This window comes from Coturnix japonica, chromosome 15 (assembly GCF_054131305.1).
Source record: "Coturnix japonica strain WE chromosome 15, WE-NBRP24, whole genome shotgun sequence".
NCBI lineage: Eukaryota > Metazoa > Chordata > Aves > Galliformes > Phasianidae > Coturnix > Coturnix japonica.
This window is the reverse complement of record NC_140677.1, coordinates 15229453-15248868: the sequence shown is the minus strand read 5'-3', so window position 1 is coordinate 15248868 and position 19416 is coordinate 15229453. Positions and strand designations below refer to the sequence as shown.

The window sequence follows — 19416 nt, the reverse complement described above, 5'->3', positions numbered from 1 at the left end:
TGATTCAGCTTCAGCTGAATGTTGTTTGGACTACTCAAGTGAGTTAAGAGACCGCAGTCAGTTTACCAGTAGCTGGATGTTTAAAGCAGAAAACTAAAAATAAAATGTAAACGTGATCACTAATTGGCGTCCTGTTGGTTGGCTCAGCAAGACACTGCTGATACAGTAATAATATTAGTGCAGTGCTTGGGTACCTCTATATTAAAAATGAACAGTAACTGAGCTGCTTTTGCATCTTTGGAAGCTGCCCTCTGTCTGTGTGAGAGCTGCCCTCTGCACTGTGCTTCTCCTGTAAGTAAGTGGGAGACTTCAGGCAGCATCTGGGCCCTTTTATCCTCTCTGAAAAATTGGTTATTTTCAGCATTCTGAACTAAGTACAAAGGTACCAATTGTTAAGGCAGGGAGGAGACTGACTGCCGGAGAAGACCTCAGAAGAAGTTATGCAAAGCAAACTTACCGCTGTTGTGGTTATTTTTACATTTCTTTTTGGACTCTTTCCTTGGCCCTTGCTTTTTCTCTAGACCTTGCTAAGAGCTCAGTGAAAGGCTTCTGTTGATAGCATCTAACAGAGGGAGGGAAGCAATTACCCAGATTTCCCTGGAAGCAGCTGTGAAGCCTTCCTCTCTTACCCTTCTCAGCTTAAAAATGGACCTTCCAATTTTATCTTGGAGAAGATGAACACACCTGACTCTGACTGACATCTCCTACCTATGCCCACCACGGAGGTACCACATTGATCACACACGGGCAGCACCGCTGTCGGAGTTGGGCTGCGTTGCCCAGCTCTGAGGAGCACGCCTGCGTTCTATGCTGAACTAAAATCGTTGTGAATGATTTCGGAGCTAACATTGTTAAATTCTGTTTTATTTTCTTAGTGGCTGAACTAAATATTTTGCAAGAAACAAAACCAGAATTGAGCTGAAACAATAATTACCGAGTTGTTGGCAAAACAATGCATAAGGCTTTGCTTCTCAGACTAAAATATTTGCCAGCTCAATTAAAACTAAATGTTTCCCAGATTTCATAATTCACCTAATTTAAAGGAAATGAAAACGTTATAAAAATATTTTAACATGAAATGTTAAATTGACCAAAGAGAAACGTTTCACTTTGATTTCAAAAGGAGATATTTTATATTCTGGAATGTTTGTTCTGACTTTTTATTTCTGGTTCAGCCTTTTGGTCAAATACAACTTCAAATAATAATTAGTTTTTGTCCTGACCTCTTTCCTGCGCTGCCGCTCTCCCTCGCTGTGCCCAAGATGCACTCAGTTTTTCCTGCAGTTTGTTGGATGTGTTATTACCAATCCCACTGACTTCTGCAAAATGTTCCTCTGCTGACTGGATGTCATTTGGAGCAATGACATGAATGAGGGTTTCAGCCGTCTGCAGTTTGACTGCTTGAGAAAATCAGGCCATGTACTTCAGCCTGGCTGCACGGTAAGAAACGTGGACAGCCTCCTCGCTAACTACTCAAAGATGGAGGGTCTGACTTCTCTGTACTCTTTTGTTCATATTCTAATTCTCGAAATGGATTAAAAATCTGAAGCGTGTATTATTTTTAGGCTCATCATGAAACACGCCCATACATTATTCAGACCAGAGTGGAACTCTGCTCTATGCCAGTAGCTTTTATCTAACATGAATGCAGCAATTTCCTCATCCAGGGCATGTGCTCCATATAATGTGCGTAGGGAAAGCAATATATGTGCTTTTGTCTGGTAAGTAATGTAAAAACTTCCTCTGTTTAGCTTGAAAAATGCTGCTGTCACAGACTTGGATCAAAATTGTTTCACTTCTTAAAAAAAACCCAACAACTTAATAAAGAACTGCTGAAATTAAGTTTCAAGACATGATTTGACAGTGCAAAGGATGAGAAAAGGTGCGATGTGGAGTAACTGCTGATGGGCCGGGTACATCAGCAGCTGTGTTGCTCAGTGGCAAGTCGTGTCATTTGCTGTGGAGACTTATGTGAGTCTGCTGATCATCCTGGTTTTAAATGCAAAGTGTCTCTGCTTTGATCTTGTGGTGCTCCTGCAGCCCTGCCTAGTGGAGCTGCGAGTCAGGCTTTTCACAGGCCAAATAAGAGTTGTCAAAAAAAGTCAGAGAAAATGTCTGCCTACAGATTATTTGCATATTCTTTTGGGCATACTCCTGGCTCAGGCTTGGTGTTTCTCTTTGTTCTCTATTGAAGTCCTCTGCCAAGCAGTGAGTTCGCTGCAGCACTTTGCCTCTCTCTTCTGGAGAAGAATCGCTGGTATAAATCACTGAAATGGCACTGCTGGCTGCCACGGTCTGCTCCCATAGCTGGAACTCTAACAGGGATTCGTCTTTGGGTCTGTTCAAGGTCTCCAAATATGAAAGAAAGGAGAAAGAGATTGAAAGACACAAAGAGAGTTCTGCTGTGAATTCCCAATGCTGCTTGAACTTTTCCTGTTCATCATAGAATCACAAGGTTGGAAAGGACCAACAAGATCATTCGATCCAACTGTCCTTCCATTACTGTTGCTACCACAAGCCACTAAACCAGATCATGTAGCACCTCATCCAGATACCTCTCGAGCATTGCCAGGGATGGTGACTCCTTCACCTCCCTGGGCAGCCATTCCAGTGCCTGACCACTCTCTGAGGGAAAAAAAGTTCTTTCTTATGTCTAATGTAAACCTCTTTTGGTACAACTTCATCGCTGGGAGGCAAAGCGCAGAGCTTTGCTGGTACGTTCAGCCCCTGCTGGTATGTTTTACCAGTGTTGGAAAGGAGACAGATTTTTTACTCCCTTGGATGTTTTGCAGGTTCAGGCTCTCACCAGAAGAACAGCAAGACTGACCTGAAAGAGTGGATTACTATTTTTGCCAGTATTTTTTTCATATAGTGCAAAGCCTAATGAGGAAAAATGAACACCATCTCTCCCTGTCAGCAACCCAGAGGAGTTCTGATAAAATGCCTGTATGATGACCTCTGTGATGGGAGGTAATGACAAGCTCAGAGGACGGGGCAGCTGTGTTGCCCTAAAGAGGCAAAGCTTCTGTAATTTTCACAGATCTCTGGTCAAACAGTGAAAAGGGTCATTGTCAGAACCAGTTTCTGACCCAGCTGGGCACTGGGCAGTGCCTGCAGAAACCTCACGGTCGCATTAGCTCTAGTAATTGCTAATACACTTCTTTTATAAGCATCTGAAATAACTCTCTGATGTTCCAAATGTTCAGAAATAAGCCATCTCCAGAAATAAGCCATCTCCAAAACAGAGCACCTATTGGGCAGGTTTAAAGACTTGGATTTCCAAAGGTGGTACAACCAATGTCTTTAGTTTATTCTTCAAAGGTTTCAAAAGGTGTAAATATATTTCTCTGTTGGCTGAAAAGAATCCAGACTTTTGCTGCCAATAAAGGAGTGCGGGGAACTGGATCTGAGGCAAACAAAAATGTTTTGGTGAAATAGGATTAGTTCTTAAATCTCAAAAAATCTTGTGGAGTCATGCAAAACAGAAAAGAGAGGTTTAGCCTGCATAGAAACGGAATCACATGAGTGCAATATCATTCGGGCTTTCACTCATGTGACGTTTGGTTGTTGTTGGAGACAAATCTTTAAGAAGTGCAGCAGTTTTTGTAGACAAGGAGCTCAGTTTCCCCGGCCCTTTGCAGTACGTGAAACTGCTATTGCAAAGGGAGGGATGTGGGAGTATGGCAAATGCTCTTCTAATATAGCCGTGTGCCATACAGGTTGTTGTAAGAGAGTGACAGGGCACAGGGAGTTCCTCGCAATTTTTTGGTTTTCAGAATCATTTCTATTTGCATTTGGGTTGCAACACCGTTTTGTAGGTTGCTTGTTAGTATCTCGATAAACCCGGGGGTAGTTTAGAATGAAGTTTACCACTTCAGCTTGTTGAAAGGTGGCACAAAATAAAACGTTCTGTTCTGTTTCCAAATTCCTCAACACAGGGACAGAGACTGTGTTTTCTATGGTTAATAATTCTCAAGAAGTGATAAAAATAAGGAAACTTCAAGGAAATCAGTGTTGCATTGTTGAATTGATGCTTTATTTCAGTGAAGTGTTGGCATCCACTGTAAATCACTTGGTGACTCTGCTATGAACATTTTTTCTTTGACTGACTTCTGAAGTTGTTAAAGGTTTATTTGCATTGGTCCCATAGAATGGAGCTCAGGCTACGTGCCATGAGCTTTGAGTTTAGTAACATTTACTTAGATGGGTTTCACATGATTGATAGGAAATGTTTTTGTGTCTTATGAATAGTGCATTGCGGCATTTCTGCTTGAAGCATCTAAAATCTTCCCTTTACTCCCAACAGTTTGGATCCTGCCTGATAAAATGGGTTTCCTGCCAGAGACGTTAGAGATAATTACAAATAGTGGGGCCCAAGAAGATGAATAACTGGTTTACAAGGGGTGGCAAACAGTGGCTACTCAAGTCATTGGGCCTATAAGTTTTGGAACAACTTAATGAGGAAAACCATTGGGGCTCCAGAGGATTAGCAGGAACCTTTATGGAAATCCTTCTATCACAGGGCTATTTGCCTTAGCAAAATGAGCCTCTGAGTGATGTGCTTAAGGAAATAATAAAGCAAATAATAAAAGGAGGCTGACCCAAGATAGTGGGACCCTTCCAGCAGTGTCAGGTAGATTTCACTGAGATGCCCAGGGCTGGGTGACTTAAATATCTCCTAGTGATAGTATGACAGCTTAAAGGATGGCTAGAAGCATTTCCCATGGCCTCAGCATCTTCCAGCTCTGGTGGAACATAATAATAAATCTACATAAGGCAAACTGGTTGTGTGCAGTGCAGCCGCCAGGCGGCACTACAACAGCGGGCCGAAAGCCATTAGGGAGCGCCCCCAGGCAGCGGGGGGCTTCTCCTACCCACATGGATGCTTAAAACTCGCATTTCGAATGCTTTTCCTCTGCGGCATTTCTGCAGGTTCTCTCCTGCGCCACGGCTGCGTGATGGATGCAGTGACTTCAGCTTCATCTGCTTTGAGGCTGAGAGTTCCTCCTTGGCACGGGCCAAACCCTGAACGAGTGGAAATTTCAAGGTCCCTCCTTTGCTGCTTGTAAATCTTTCTGGCACCATCTTAATAGTGTTTTGTGCTGGTTAATCTGCAGGTTCCCAGATAGCCTGTTTTTGTGGCGTGTAGCAGAGCGCTCAGTGCAGACTGAAGAGCTGCTCGGTCTTTTTTTAGCACGCAGACATCAGAAGGCTGCTCTGATTGTAAAGGAGAACTGGTGCTGCTGTGTGCTGCCGTTCAGTTCGCACCATATGGAAGGAAGAAGTCTGACCTTTCTGATTGTTACGTGGTCCCTTTGAACTGATGCAAGTCACCGACTGAATGCACAACGTTTCTTTTTTTGCTATCTCTTTTTTTCCAGCATACCATTGCAAGTGGAAGCAGCTAATTATGTTAAATCCAATTACAACTTAATGGCTTTTTAGAATCGTTGCCTTTCTTAAAATGTTACACATTCAGTGCACATGCTGCGAGGAGATGATTGCAGCTCAACACCTGTACCCTTTGTGCTGTTATTGCTGCCATCAAACTTACAGCCGATGTTTTAAATACGTTTTTGTTTCTAAATGTTACTGCTAAGTGCACATCACTATCCTGTTAATTCCTAAGTAGCAGTTAATTACATTAAGGGCGGTGATGCACTGACACAGGTTGCCCAGAGGGGTGGTGGATATTCAGTCAAAGCTCCATGATCTCTGCTATGTCATTTCTGCGAGGTTATAGCACCCAGTGCTGATGACCTCACGGTGTGTTGGTGAGCATAAACTCTAAGCCAAGGTATCTTGGGTAAGGTGGAAGTCAGGGTTATGTACGTTTGGTTTTGGTTGTTCTGCTTTGCACACTTAAATTTCTCCCTTGTTAGCTGACAATTAATTATGTTTGTACACTTATTTCCTCAGTTTGTTTGTATATGCTTCCTCAGTGTTGTCAGTCTCATGTGCATATTGGTTAGATGAAATTTCTTACCTTTAGCACTTTCCATTTAGCACAAACGTAGCTTCTTGCTTAACTTCAGGCACAGTTGTCTTCTGTTTGCATCACTACAGCTTGTGATTTCATTGAAGTCCTCATCAGTAAAAGTAAGATGTGAAGCTGTCCCAGAAAGGTAAGTTACATAACAGGTAGCGATGCTCTTTGGCTGTAAAAGAAGTATTTGCTATTACGTAAGAAACTGGAAAAGCTTGGTGGTAGAGAATGAAAAAGAGAGATTTAATATCAGATTCAAGTGGGAAACTTCATTCAGCAATGGTGGAGATGGTCTGTTTGGGGTTCATTCATTCATTAATTCCCCAAGTTTTCAGTGTAGAGCTTCAGAGCTGTCTGATGTGGAGCTCTTGTCTCATGCTCAGACTCCTCAGCTGCAGTAAAACGCCTTTTATTTCCACCATAAAGCTTCACACGTCATGTGAAGATCCAGTGCACTTCTTTTTCAGGGAAGCGTGACTGAAAGCTCCCTGTGCTGTATGTCACCATCCACCTGCCTGGCCTTGAGGCTGTCAGAGGCACGTAGTGATGTTTGAATACCTGAAGAAGAGTGTCTCTCCTCATGCCAATTAATGCTTCCAAATAAGCGCAGTGAATGCTGTGAAGCAGACATCTTAAAAGTCAAGGTTGAAAAGTGAACGTTTCTCAGCCTGTGGCTGGTTGAAGACACGCTGCTCTTGCTGTCTATGGCAGGGTCAAGCCTTCCTGATGCATATAATGTTTCCTGGGTGTCTCTTAGGAGGAAGCAACTCCAGAGTTGTTCACTCAAGGTAGAAGGCTTTTTACATAGGCTCTCTCACAGTGAGTGTATCTGGGGTTTTTTTGTGTTGTGTGGACAGCTGAAGAATACTGGCTTTGCTATTTTCACAGCAGAAAGCCTGTGTAGCTGCATTACTTCTGCAAGAGCTATAGTGGATAACATGGACAGTGCACATACCACCTTTTATTTGTAAATAATTGCTTTCAAGTACTTGGCCAGTAAAGCAGGGACAGACTTAACTGGATGGCATTCCTTTGAGTTAATACGTGAGCAAAGAATTCTTACTGGTGAAAAACTGATTCTTTCTTTTATCAGAGTGTCGGAGCACAGGATGATGAAAATGAAATGAATGTGTCACCATGAATGCTATGTTATAGCCTAGTTTTTTTAATGTCTTCAATTGAATCTGCCTGTGCATAACAAGGGGCTGTTTGCTGCAGTGCATCACTGGGTATCCTTCCTAAGGTTTGTGTCAAAGAAGAAATGTGGCTGTTCTAACTGCTTTTGAGTAGAGTGAAATACATGAACTATGTTACACTATGGCACGCAAAAGGTGAGATGACAGCAGCATTTGTGGGAGGGAAAAAGGAGGGAAAGTAGCACCACTGATGCTATAGTATTTTAGTCTTCAGTCTTGAAAGTGCACAATGAAGTTAAACACAATGTACAGCTGAAAACGAGTTCATCTGTGCCAGCAGATAAAACTGGGAGTACATGCTTGCAGAAGGACTGTTAGGTCACAGCTTGAACTGTTGATTGAGCACCTGGTGAAGGGGTGTGCCTGGCCCAGGGAGCACGGGCAAATTATTTGCAGCTGCACTCCCCAAGTGACCAGTAGGGGTGGAAACCCTCCCCCCACCTTGGGCTCATATAAGGGCCAGCCACTGGAGGGAGAGCATCTCTGGAATCCAGGCTGCTTCCTGAGATGGGGTGCTACACAGCCAGAGAGCTGCTTCACCAGTTGGGTGAGTTCTGTTGTTCTTTCTTGTTGCATCTGTTGGTCTCTGTGCAAGTACTTTGCCTGTTGTCACCAAGAACCTCCATGAGCAGAATGGTAGTGCTGGATGTGTCTGAATGGTAAACGGGCCTGCTTCCGAGCTCTATCAGAGGGGGAAATTTAATTTGGTCCTGATTTTGCAGTTGCTCGCAGGGCCAAGTGCTGACTTTAAACGAGGCAACTGCAGGCACCTGTCCCTTCTGTATGGATACAGGAGGTTCTGGAGCACCACACAAACTCAAACATCCTTTCTTGCTTCTCTGAGGAGGGAGTGTTGGGCTGGTGGAATCAGCCAGAATTTATTTATTAGGTTTACGTTTGTCTGAAAGGCCGGTTAGGTCAAGTGAGGCCTCACATTCATCTTAATTATTTGTCTTGCTTTTTAATGTAGCTACTTTTGCAGTTAATTTGTGGTCAATTAGAGTAGCTGAGGAAGTTCTCTATGTATCAGCAGGAGGGACTTTGCTGACAATAATAAATACTTGATCTCCAAATGGTCTGCTATAGTGCAAGAGTTAGAAGAGCAGGGAGTTGCTTGATTAATTATCCTGTTGCTACTTTTGCCTCCATGTGCATCAGTGTCAGTAGTGAGATTAGCTGGCAAAGTAAATTCCAGACTGCAGGTGAGGTTCTTTTGAGAATTAGAGCAAGCAAAAGGTACCCTAGGAAGAAAGTTAACTGTTGTCCAGTCAAAGTTACTGAAGTTCGTAGAAGAGCTAGAAAATGGAAATGGTACCATTATGCTAACTCTTTTCCAGTGGAGATTGACTAAAATTTCTTTATAGCTGTTGACTTGTAAAGGGTGGAGAGGCCTTGCAGAGAGATCCAGCTGAGCAATCAGCTGTGTTTAACAAGTGCTGGATTCTGCACCTGGGAAGTGGCCACCCTGGCTATACATACAACACAGGGGGTGAGATGTTAGAGAGCTGCTCTGCTGAGAGGAATCTCAGGGGGTCTTGCTCAACAGCAAGTTGAAGATGTATCAACAGCATGTCCAGGCAGCCAGGAAGACTGACCATATGCTGGGGCATATCAAGCATGGCTTTGCTATCTCATCAAGGAGAACAATTGTCCTGTTTTACACTGCCCTGGTGCAGCCTCACCTTGAGTGCCGTGTACACACAGTACAAAAAGGCATAAAACTATCAGGATGAGAGATAGGAACAAAAATGGATGCTAACTTAATAAGGAAAGTAAGATGTTCAGAGTTATTTCTGTGCATGTATCCATATGAGAGATAATGTTGCAATGCATGGGTTCCTGTGCTTCTCTTAAGATGAAGTCTTTCCTTAGCCCCTCCTAATGGTTAATGAACATACTTTACTGAGTAAATAGATCACTGACTTGATTAGCAGCCAGGCCCAGGTCTTTAAAAGTGGGATGGAAGAGACAGTGAACAGTTGGGCCCCTTGGTGCTGCATTCCAGCTGACAGGCACCTCAAGGTGGGCACCGTAGTCTGTTCAACCTAATACAGACCATGTCTTGTATAGTTTGGTATTGTTACCTCAGGTCTGTTCAGTTCCTTCAGGGAGCAGCAAGCATGTGGTGCAGAGAACATAGAATTTCTGCTTCAGTGAATTAAAAAGGTGTCCTTTCCTCATCTTTATTTTTGGTATGTGATGGCCTGCTGGAATGCTTGCTGCTGGTGTCACTGTTACTATCAGTGAGAATCGTGGTTCAAGGCTTTGGTCTCAGCATGCCATGTTCTGCAGGGGCTATAGCTGAAAGCTGCCTCAAAAAGGTAAACCAGTCGCATGAATGTTTTAGAGTGTATGCTCCTGTATGTGTTTACTGTTAAGATTCAATTTCTCTGATTTTCCTGAAAGAATAAAAACAAAAACATCACCTCTATCAAAGGAAAAAGAGGAATGAATATGATGCTACTTATTCAGGTGCTATTTCTGTGAGTAATCAAATGCTGAGGCAAGGATGATTCAAATCTATTAGCACTTGTGTGAAGCTGGGAACTACTATGGCTGTTCAGATAGAATGTCTTCACCCATATCTTACCCTTTCAGTTAGTACAGGGGCAGAACTACTTCATAAATGTAGCAGGAGGATGAATGACTAGGCATATAAGAACATAGATTTGACACAATTTCTGCAAGGTCAATGAGTGTCTTGGGGTTCAGGCTCAGTTCCTTATTGCTTGCTGGTGATGTTGCACACAGCTGATTCAGTAGGCAGAACAGGCGGCATTTTAAACTGAAGCTGAAGTGACAATATTATTTCACTAATGCAAGCAATTGACAGTGCTGTAAGTACACAAAGAAGGCATCCTCTTGCTGTCACATTTTTCCCTGCAAGGGATAAGAAGTTTTGGATGCTGTTTCAATAGCTTGTGCATCAGGTTTGCACGTATCCGTGTGGCCTTTTCTCAAAAGGTTAATGATTGAATTAGTTCTTTCATCTAAGAAAATAAGTGATTTCATTGATTATTTTTCTTATTTAGTTATTCGATAACGTGGTAATGATAAGCGATGAATCATGAACTACATATTGTGTTAAAAACTACAGGTGTACATACTTCTAGTAAACACCAGATTACCACAAGTATTTATTGCAGCTACGCTACAACTACTTGCTGCTTAATGAGTGGTAGAAAGCATAAACCATTTCTGAACAAGGATACTCAGGTGTATTTGATGAGAACTTAAACTTTCCCATAGCTGCTCATTCTTTGAATTCTCTTGCCAAAATTAATCTGGGAAGTTGTATTTTTATATATATGTATCAGGACAGTTTTCCCATGACCCTCAACTATAAATAAAACAAGATTATTATTCCTGCATGCTGATGCTTTTAATACTTTGAGGAGTGTTCATAGATGCCTTAAAGCTAAAGTGAGAGATTAATTCAGCCAGTTCCCATCAGCCCCACTTCCACTCATTCACTGGCTCTTGACACAATCTTAGCCCTCTAACTGTGGGTAAAATGATGCTGCATGAAACTTCAGTTTTCATTTTGTTCTGGAAGTGCTTGTAAAATAAATAGTTGAGACCTTGCAAAGTCATTAGTGAAGACTTATGCCAATACTTGCATGTTGCATGTATCCATCCTTGTATTTTAAATGCTGTATGTAATTTCCCAACTTTTGGTTCTCTTCCCTCTCCCCCTGCTGTGGCTGCAGGGTGCACTCAGTCCCTGTGGGCTCAGCAGTGTGTTTCTGCTGCTCCTTCCCTGTGCCCTGTTAGCACCCTGCAGGATGCTCAGCACCATCCCTCATTGCTCTCATGCTTCATGCCATTTTCTGGCTGTTCTTCTGCTCATGAGCTGCTCTGATTGGCTGTTCTGACAGCGGTTCTGGAATGTTCTTAGAACTGCTGTGATTGCAACGGAGCTGCCTTCTCACAGCCTCCTGCTGCCAAACCTGGAGCCTTATTCCAGATGCACCTATCAATTAAAACACTTATTTACTTCTTTTTCCTTAATCCTCCAAGCTGGGCAGCCGAGCATGGGTAGCATGCAAAGGCCAGGGCGTTCAGTTCTCAGGATGCCACTTAGCAAGTGTGAGAACAGCTCCTGGGTGATGTCCATCCATTCTGGGTGATGTCTGGTGCTGGTTGTGCATGAAGGCTGAGCTTTGTATCCAGTAAGGTTGGTACATCACAGCTATTGCTTGAAGGAGGCGTTATTTTACATTTTGTTGCTCTGCTGGAGGAAAGACTTTGGAAGCTGCTGGTGGTTCCCCCTGCAGATGCATCTTTGTGAAGGTTTGGTGTGTAGAAGGAGTGTGCAATTAGTGCAATTAATTTAATTAGATCTTTGGCTCCTTTATAGCAACGTCACCAAGAACTTGTTGCAAGATGGTGAAGGAGCAGCTGTATAGTTGGGAGTTTTGATTTACAGCCTTAAGTCCTGGAGATGGAAAACTGGGCAGTCCTGAGTCCAGTGCCTGTGCTCCTTTAGCCCGTGTTTACACAGGAACCAGCCAAACAGCTTTATCCTTTCTCTCTTTGCTGTCATGTTAATGCTCAAGTACAGCAAGATCTACTTTGATTCTGTGCTTGGGGTTAAAGCCAGGATTGCCCTAATACTGAGAAAGGTGGGAACAGATGCCTTATGGTTTTGGATACAACCACAATATCAGTGTCAAAATCTTTCAGTCTTTATTGCACTGATCCATGTAAGCTGATGTTTCCTTTACACCAGTGGAATTCTGAAGCTGAAAGCAAGTGGTTGGAAGGGAAATAGCATGTGAAGGGAAATGCTGCTTTGGCTGCACAAAGCCAGTGGGAGAAATTCCTACTTCGTTGTCTCCTCAAAGCTTTAAATTGTCAGAGAATTATCTATCTATGCAACACCAAGTGGTGTTTCACCCTGCGTTCAAATGGATTACCTCAGTTCTCTAATTGTATCCAATATGGTTGACAATTCTAACTCAGTTTAGGAGCAAGTTAAAGCTACTGGAACCTTTAATTTGCTAAATATTTGGTGTCTGAAAAAAGATTAGCTTTCATCTTCTTGGTTTTCTTGTTTGATACAGCATGTTTTTTCTTCTCAAAGCATTCTAGTCCATTCTTGCCTTCTTTATTATTGAAGAGCCTTCAGTTATCTTCCCAAATGGGAATTACTAAGTTACCTTTTTACCTATAGTAATCATGACTGTATTTCATAGCTTAACACTTTTGACTTTCTGCCCCCATGTCTTAACTTTATGACTTCATCATCACTCTTTACATAGTAGCAATTCAGAAATGAGTGTGGGCGAGGGGGTAAAGAATACTCCATCAGATCTGAATTACGTGATGTTTACAACAAACTGTTAACTGGAATCTGGACTGAGAGGGTGCAGAGTTGTGTTAATTGAATATCAGTATTCTAATTAAATTTAAAGAATGTTTTCCTTGGTTATTTCTGTTCTTTTAGCAGGGTGGGGAGGTCACTCTCAGTCTAGTGACATCTAAAAGAATTGATGTACCATCTTTGAGGGGAGAGCTTGTTGTATTGATGGTATAATTCCAGGGTTTTACTAGTAGTGTGATTTGAAGATGACAAGTGAACCTGAATGTAATTGCTACTTGAATGCTCAGTTCTTTGTTCTTAAATGTGCATGGACAAATACTAAAAGGAGATGTGAAGAAGAGCATCTCACATTAATGCATGCTTTAGCCAGAATCCTGTATTCTAGTGAATCTTGCATTTCTTTGTGTTAGAACTGAACAGTAAAAGCACTTGATGAACCTGTGGGAAGTTGATATGCCAGGGATCCTGTTGCTATTCTGGAAAGCAGCATTCTAGCTTTGGGGAGCCTCTAAGAGAAGCACGCAGGTGACAGGTTAGTGAAAAACTGCGTGCCAGTTATTCTAGTTTAGTTATTTGAATGTGTCCTTGGTGCTTAAGGCGCATGGACAAATTAGGTCTGTTTCTGAAGAGATCTGCAAAAGTTTGATGCTGTAATTATATGAGCACGTGCTCTAGTGACAAGATTGTCAGCATCTTAAACCTAAGTTTTCAAGATCAACTTCCTTGCTGTTCGAAGCAGCTTTACTTTTCCTTGGATCAGTGGTGAGAACCCAAATGTTTTTTTCCTTCTACATTTGAGGGCTGGAGATTGGATCTGTGATAATGTAGGTAGGGTAACTTGAGCATATCCATATTCCACGGTAGAACCTATAGTAAGAAGTCCCTATTAGACCCCTCTGTTGCTGAATGCAGAAAGCAGTGTTTGCTCTGACAGTATATTTGTATGGAAGATGTACTGAATTGTACTCATTGTGCCTCTGCTCCTCTGAACCCATTCAAGTTTGAAATAATAAAAACAGCATTGTGTGAGCCAAACACTTTTGTGCCAACATAACAATATTTGAAGAAGATAATCAAAGCTGTTTGTTCTGCTTTACTGCTTTCACTTTGTCTGCAATTCAGGTCTTCATTATGAAGTGAAATTGTGTTTGAAACTTTATCTTAGAAAGAGGCAGGAGGGGGCAAAAAAATGAGTCAAGTACTGGGGAACTACTGGAACTGCTTTCAGCCAGCTGAAATACTGCTGGGTTTGCAGTGTGGTGACTGTGTGCCATTGCTTGTCACCACAGACTGGGGCTGTCATCTTCAGAGAAGAGACACACTGAAGCCTTGATATGTGTTTTTGTATCTGATTTGAAGAGTAATTTACTTAGACTTTTCATTAAATAAAAGTGAGATTGCTATGTTTTGTAATACTTTGGTTTAAAATGATGCCTTTGCTTTGTCCCCTGACCCAAAACTGTTACTTAGTGCTTTAGTTAGTGGTTGGTAGAACCTCATAGAGCAGAACCAGAAATTGTGTAGCATTGTTTATATGGCAAACAGTAGAAGTGACAGTGAAATAGTGAGAGGTGGCTGTTGCTAAGAGTGTAACTTTTCAGTATGCTTGTGGTTGTGTGGTTTGATTCATTGGACTTGAACTGCCTGCCTCTGCTGAGCCTCCTTGGTTGTGTGTCCTCTTGTGTTCTGCTTTGTGTGCATGGAAACAACCTGGGAAGCTCTAACTGGTATGGGAAAGTGCAATGCCATGCACAACTTCTGGTTATCTGATGTTTTGGTTCTTAGGGAATGTAATAACTGGGATTTTAACATGGTTGTTTGAATGGTGTATTTACTCAGCTTATTAACAGATGAATGATCACTTGAACTGAACTTTGTTCCTAGGGTATGTTTCAAAGTTTCTTAAAGAACTTAATGATTTCTATTATGTCCATTAAATCAAGATAATTTAAGTAGTTTATGGCTGTGTTTCTCAATGACTTTATTTATACTGCTTTCAACTGAGGAGGTATGATGTTGATGAATATGTAAATATGACACCCACGTTATATCTTTTTTCAGATCTTAAGATTGCAGTTCATGTCACTTACCTTCTGTGTTCAGTTTTTAATTTTTTCTTGAAATAGCAGGTTAACTAATTAGTAAATTAGTTGCACTACTGATACGCACTTAGCAATTCCTTAGGGTTTAGTGTGCAATGTGTTGAACTTGGAGCCTGTTACTGTGTGTAGCAGTGCAGATACCTGGTGTGTTCAGCCAGTTTCTGGGGCATTTGCTATGTGAAATTGGAGTGTGTTGTAGCTGTGCTGCTGCAGTTGTGTTGCAGTGGTGTAAATCATGCACAGAAGCCCGGACCGTGAGACTGTTCTGTGTAGGATGGGGAGGGAAGGACCACATAGGTGAGGGAAAACCTTGTGTTTGTGTATCAAGAGAATGGAGTGGGGAATCAAAGTTGTATGTGCTATTGCATATTGCTTGATGTAGTCACGCTGCTCATGGGATGGATTGAAATGCCTTTTCAGAACTCATGCTCATATAGGTCAGAAATAAATTATCTCTGTGGCCCAAATTAACTCATTTATTAATGTCAAGATCTAGGGTTATAACTATATTTCAGGCAGGATATTTTTCTATATCGCTTCTAAAGAGGAAAAGAAGGTGTTGTGATTTAACTTGCTGAAACATTTACTGGAATAAGAGTACTATAGGAGTAAACGTTACTATCACATCACTAAATGTGAAGTGTTTGTCTGCTACTGAAAGGCACTGGAAACAGTATGTTTAATAAGGCTGCCCACTAAGGGAAAAATGAGGGTGTTTTTCACATGATTGTGAAATAAGGCTGAGAAACAAAAGACGGAGACAGAAAGTTGCATAATGTGTTATAGAGTATGCAGTAGGGGTCAGTGAAGATGAGTGATTCTTTGGGACGCTCAGAATGAGCAATACTTTATTGCCGATGACTTATTTTGTTTGTTGTTTCTTTCATAGTTCAGTCTGTAATGGTAGCTAACCGCTGAGGAACACTGTCCCTCTCAATTATCTTTACTTTCAAGGTTTTTATGGTCCTTTAACCCATTCCTGATTCTCAAAATTGAATAAAATCAAGAGATTATCTTACCTAAGCAAACATTTGTTTACTTGCATTAGTTACATCATATCAGTTTTCTTTTCCACATTAGTCTTGACTGTATTTCTGACAAACCAGTAGTACTGGGTTTTTGAGTTTTGTTTCTGCTGATTTGAAATAATGAGCTATCAACACCATGTGGTTGACAGTGGTGATGGATATTTTGTTGGTGATATCTCCTTCTACCATCTATTTTGTGGGTAAGCTTAATGGTCAGTTGGAAACTGGAGAAACACTGATGAACTTCCTCTAGAAATTTAGGCTGCTTATTCTTTCTAGGTATGAAGCTAATTGCTGCTCTTCAGGTTGTTTTCTATACTGACCTCAGTAAGCAGGGTAAGGTTTTCTTTTGAGGAGGACTTTCATCTAGTAGAGAATCTTCAGTTCCTTTCAAAGAGTTTTAATTTTTATTTTTTTTTTTAAAGGGACTTGGGAGGCCTCTGAGTTGCTGTGTGATGCTAAAGGCTCTTAGCTGGCAGCCTGCTTTCAACAATGCAGTGTGATTTTATTCAGCATTCCTAGATGATGCTGCCTTCTGTCTTGATATCTTACTGCTGGAGAAATGGGCAGTCTTAGATACCAAACAACAGAGCATGTGGGGCGGAAATCAAGTCACTTGGTTTGTCACAGTGAAATGATAATGTTATTTATTCTACTTAAGAGTTATTTGTAAAAGTAGAGAATTCAGTCTTTTAAATACCCATTCTTAGAGGTGTTTCTGTAGAATATTTAATCATGCTATAAGCTGTTTGCAGTAATGAATTTACATGCACTAAAATTGAGATTTTTGTTGTTGCAAGAATCTGCTCTTCTGCAGAATAGATCATGGACTGAGAAATTGGTTTTTAAAAATCAGACAAAAACACCAACAAAATCTGTCCTCTTGATAAACCTGCAGTTCATATGTAGTCAGTCCAAAGACTGTACTCTATATCCTGTAGTTACACTGAAATGTCCTTCATTTAAAGGGATTCATTTGCCAGGAAGAACTGGTTCAGAAGGAGAAAAGGGTCTGCTTGCTCCTGAGGTGTTGCATATTGTAAAAACAACTTCAGACCTCTCTTCCCCCCTTCTGTGCTCTCTCCCAGCCTTCATCATTCTGGCTTATATATTAAAAAATGAATATTATCTCTGGCAACCTCCCCAGCATTCCAAATTACCTAGACTTGAGTTAGAGTGGTAGGAGCTGATAAGCAATTCTGGAGATCTGCCAACAAAATGATCTGATTTTTAATTTTTGTCCTCCATCTGCTGTACACATGCTGTCTCTGTGCAAGATAAAGGCCTTCCCCCACAGATCAATTATCTTTATCCCTGGAGAGATGGTGCCAAATCCATTATTTTTTTCCCATTTCCTTTGCCAGTGGAAGCAAGTATAGTAGTCAGAAAAGCAATCTATTTTTGAAATTTATTTTTAATAAATTCATCCATCTTATTATTTTAAGGGGATATTTACTTAATGTTCCATTTATTTCTGACTGACCTCTTTAATGTTCGCTCCTTCTGAGACATTTATCAAAATATACTGAATGCTATTAAATTTCATACTTCCTTTACCATACACCATGGTCTGCTACCTCGCTCATAGGGATGTGCTGAGGGCATTTGACGTTAGAATGTCAGTGTTTATTAAGAAAGGTCAGGCAATCTTTTAGAAATTATTTTTCTGAAACTGGAATTATTCATCAAGGTGAAGTGTTACAGAGAACAAAACGTGGTTGATTGCCTTTATTGCTTTCTATGTGGATGAACCAAGGCCCATTTTCTTTGTAGCTTTATAGATGTTTTCAGGTATTTTTTTCCCCAGGAAGACCTGTCTGTTTTTTGATGTGTTCAGGTTTCCTGGTTTGCCTTTGCACTCGATGGGAGAAAATATAAATTGCATTGCATGTGACTTGTCGTAACTAAGTGGCTGAAATATTCACTAGTGAAGCAAATTTCAAGTTGTTTTCTTTTATTTTTCCCTTTCTGCTAAGAAATATGTGGCTTTAGTTGCTATAATATGGTAATGTTGGCCCCTTACTGGCCATTAGACAGTCAAACTTTCCATGATCAGAGTGGTGGTGAGCTTTGCCACAGAAGTATTTGCTACCTGTGTTAGGAACCTCAAACCAGCTTATAACATTGCAGTGTAGAAGGGGAAGGTTGCAGATGTATGCAACATATAAACATATTTGTATAGATATATATATCCTTCAGTATTGCATCCTTTTCTCTGAGAGCTGCCTTTATATAACAGTTTTCATACTTAGCTATTCAAAATACAGTAAAAAGTTATTTTGGCTGTTACAGGCTTCTCTTATTTGTAGAACAGAGAAATGCGATTAAGATCTTTAATCTCAGAATCAGGAGTTTTGTATGATGTGGTGTCATGGCTTTGTATTATTCTGGTGACTTTTTGTAGAAGTAGATGCACACATGTAAGTAACATGGCTTCTCTCTGATATTTAGCATAGAGTGGTTTATGACACATAGAGATTATATACTCTGAATGAAGTGGGGACTTGAATGTGTTGTGGTCTTCTGTGGATATCTTAAGTTTGATCACAACTACAGATTGTTTTTTCTTGCTTCTGTCTCTCTTGAGGAAATATTTTGAATGTGTTTCTGCTTCTCCTTCTCTTTTATCTTAATGGATGGTACATACTGTACTGCCTTCTGTGTTCAGAAAAACAGGTGATGAGGAACGGCTCAGCTCATCCTGCCTACACAGCCATTCATTTTAATTAAAATTCAGCTGACTCTCTCCGCTTTCTTCATTATTTGTATAAATGACTGACTTTAATTTGACCTACTGGAATATGAAGGGATTTCAGACTTCAGTTAACTGTTGTAAATTGCAATTTTTATTGAAGTATGTGAGGAGTGGGAACTGGTGAACCATTTCTATCACAGAAACACCTGTTTGAGCTCTGAGAGCTGGGTGTGACAGGCCTCAGCATCTTATCTTTGAAACAAAAAATGAAGATAGTATTGGATTTGTAGTAGATAAGAGGAGTTATCTGGCATGACTGCAGCCACGTAATTATGCCCATCGTAATTGTAAGTCTGAACTTTGATATAATTTTAGCAGAATAGTCTAATACTCAGATCTTCAGAATATGTTCTCCGTGGACTTAAAGCACAAGATTTTTAATTTTTTTTTTTAGTACTATTTCAGCTACTACTTCCAGTATGCAGCACTCCCTGAGTTGTTTTAAAGATCGACTTTGTGTAGGCCGTACTGACCTTGAAGATGGAAGGGCTGAAGAGTAATGCCAACTCTGCAAAGAGAGAGGCAGGGACTTTAGGTGAACTGAAACCTTGTGGTGACTGAGTGAACTGATGGAGGGGAATGCCTTAAGCATCCTCAGAGTTGGTGAGGATAAGTAGGATAGCTTCTGTTTATTAAGAACTTTACAGAAGTTACTCAGTGAGCCAGACCTGCTTAGAGCCATTCAGCATCAAGGCAGCTGAAGATTTTCAAGTAAGGGGGTCAGAAGAGGTCAGAATGACTTCCAGCTTCAGACTGCGAAGGGGCTACCAGTTGCAAATGAATATGCTCAGGAAATGTTGGGAATGGAGAATAGAGACTATGACTGATAATTGTTGAAAGGGTAAGGACACTAACATAAAAATGTCATTCTTTTCTTTTTAAATATTGAATAGCTAATAAAGCTCCTAAAACAGGAGTAAAAGGGTGCATTCCTACATGAAAAGATAATGTATTTCTAATGACTTTTTTTGGCATGTTGAGATGGTCCTGCCTCTGCAAGAAGATGAAATTTGCAAGCTATTT

General features: G+C 41.0%; 1 protein-coding gene across 20 annotated transcripts in view; it reads left to right on the top strand.

Annotated features, from left to right (window-relative positions):
• The window catches only part of ATP2B2 (ATPase plasma membrane Ca2+ transporting 2), a 310402-nt gene that overhangs the window by 15066 nt on the left and 275920 nt on the right, over positions 1-19416 (top strand). The window contains exon 1 of one of the 20 annotated variants that reach the window (XM_085516993.1): positions 7633-7729. The exons of 18 other annotated variants lie outside the window; for them this stretch is intronic. The gene's annotated coding sequence lies outside the window, so the exon portion shown is untranslated. Of the gene's footprint in view, positions 1-7632; positions 7730-19416 lie in introns of those variants that run through there. One more of the 20 variants, XM_085517020.1, reaches the window with a different exon arrangement.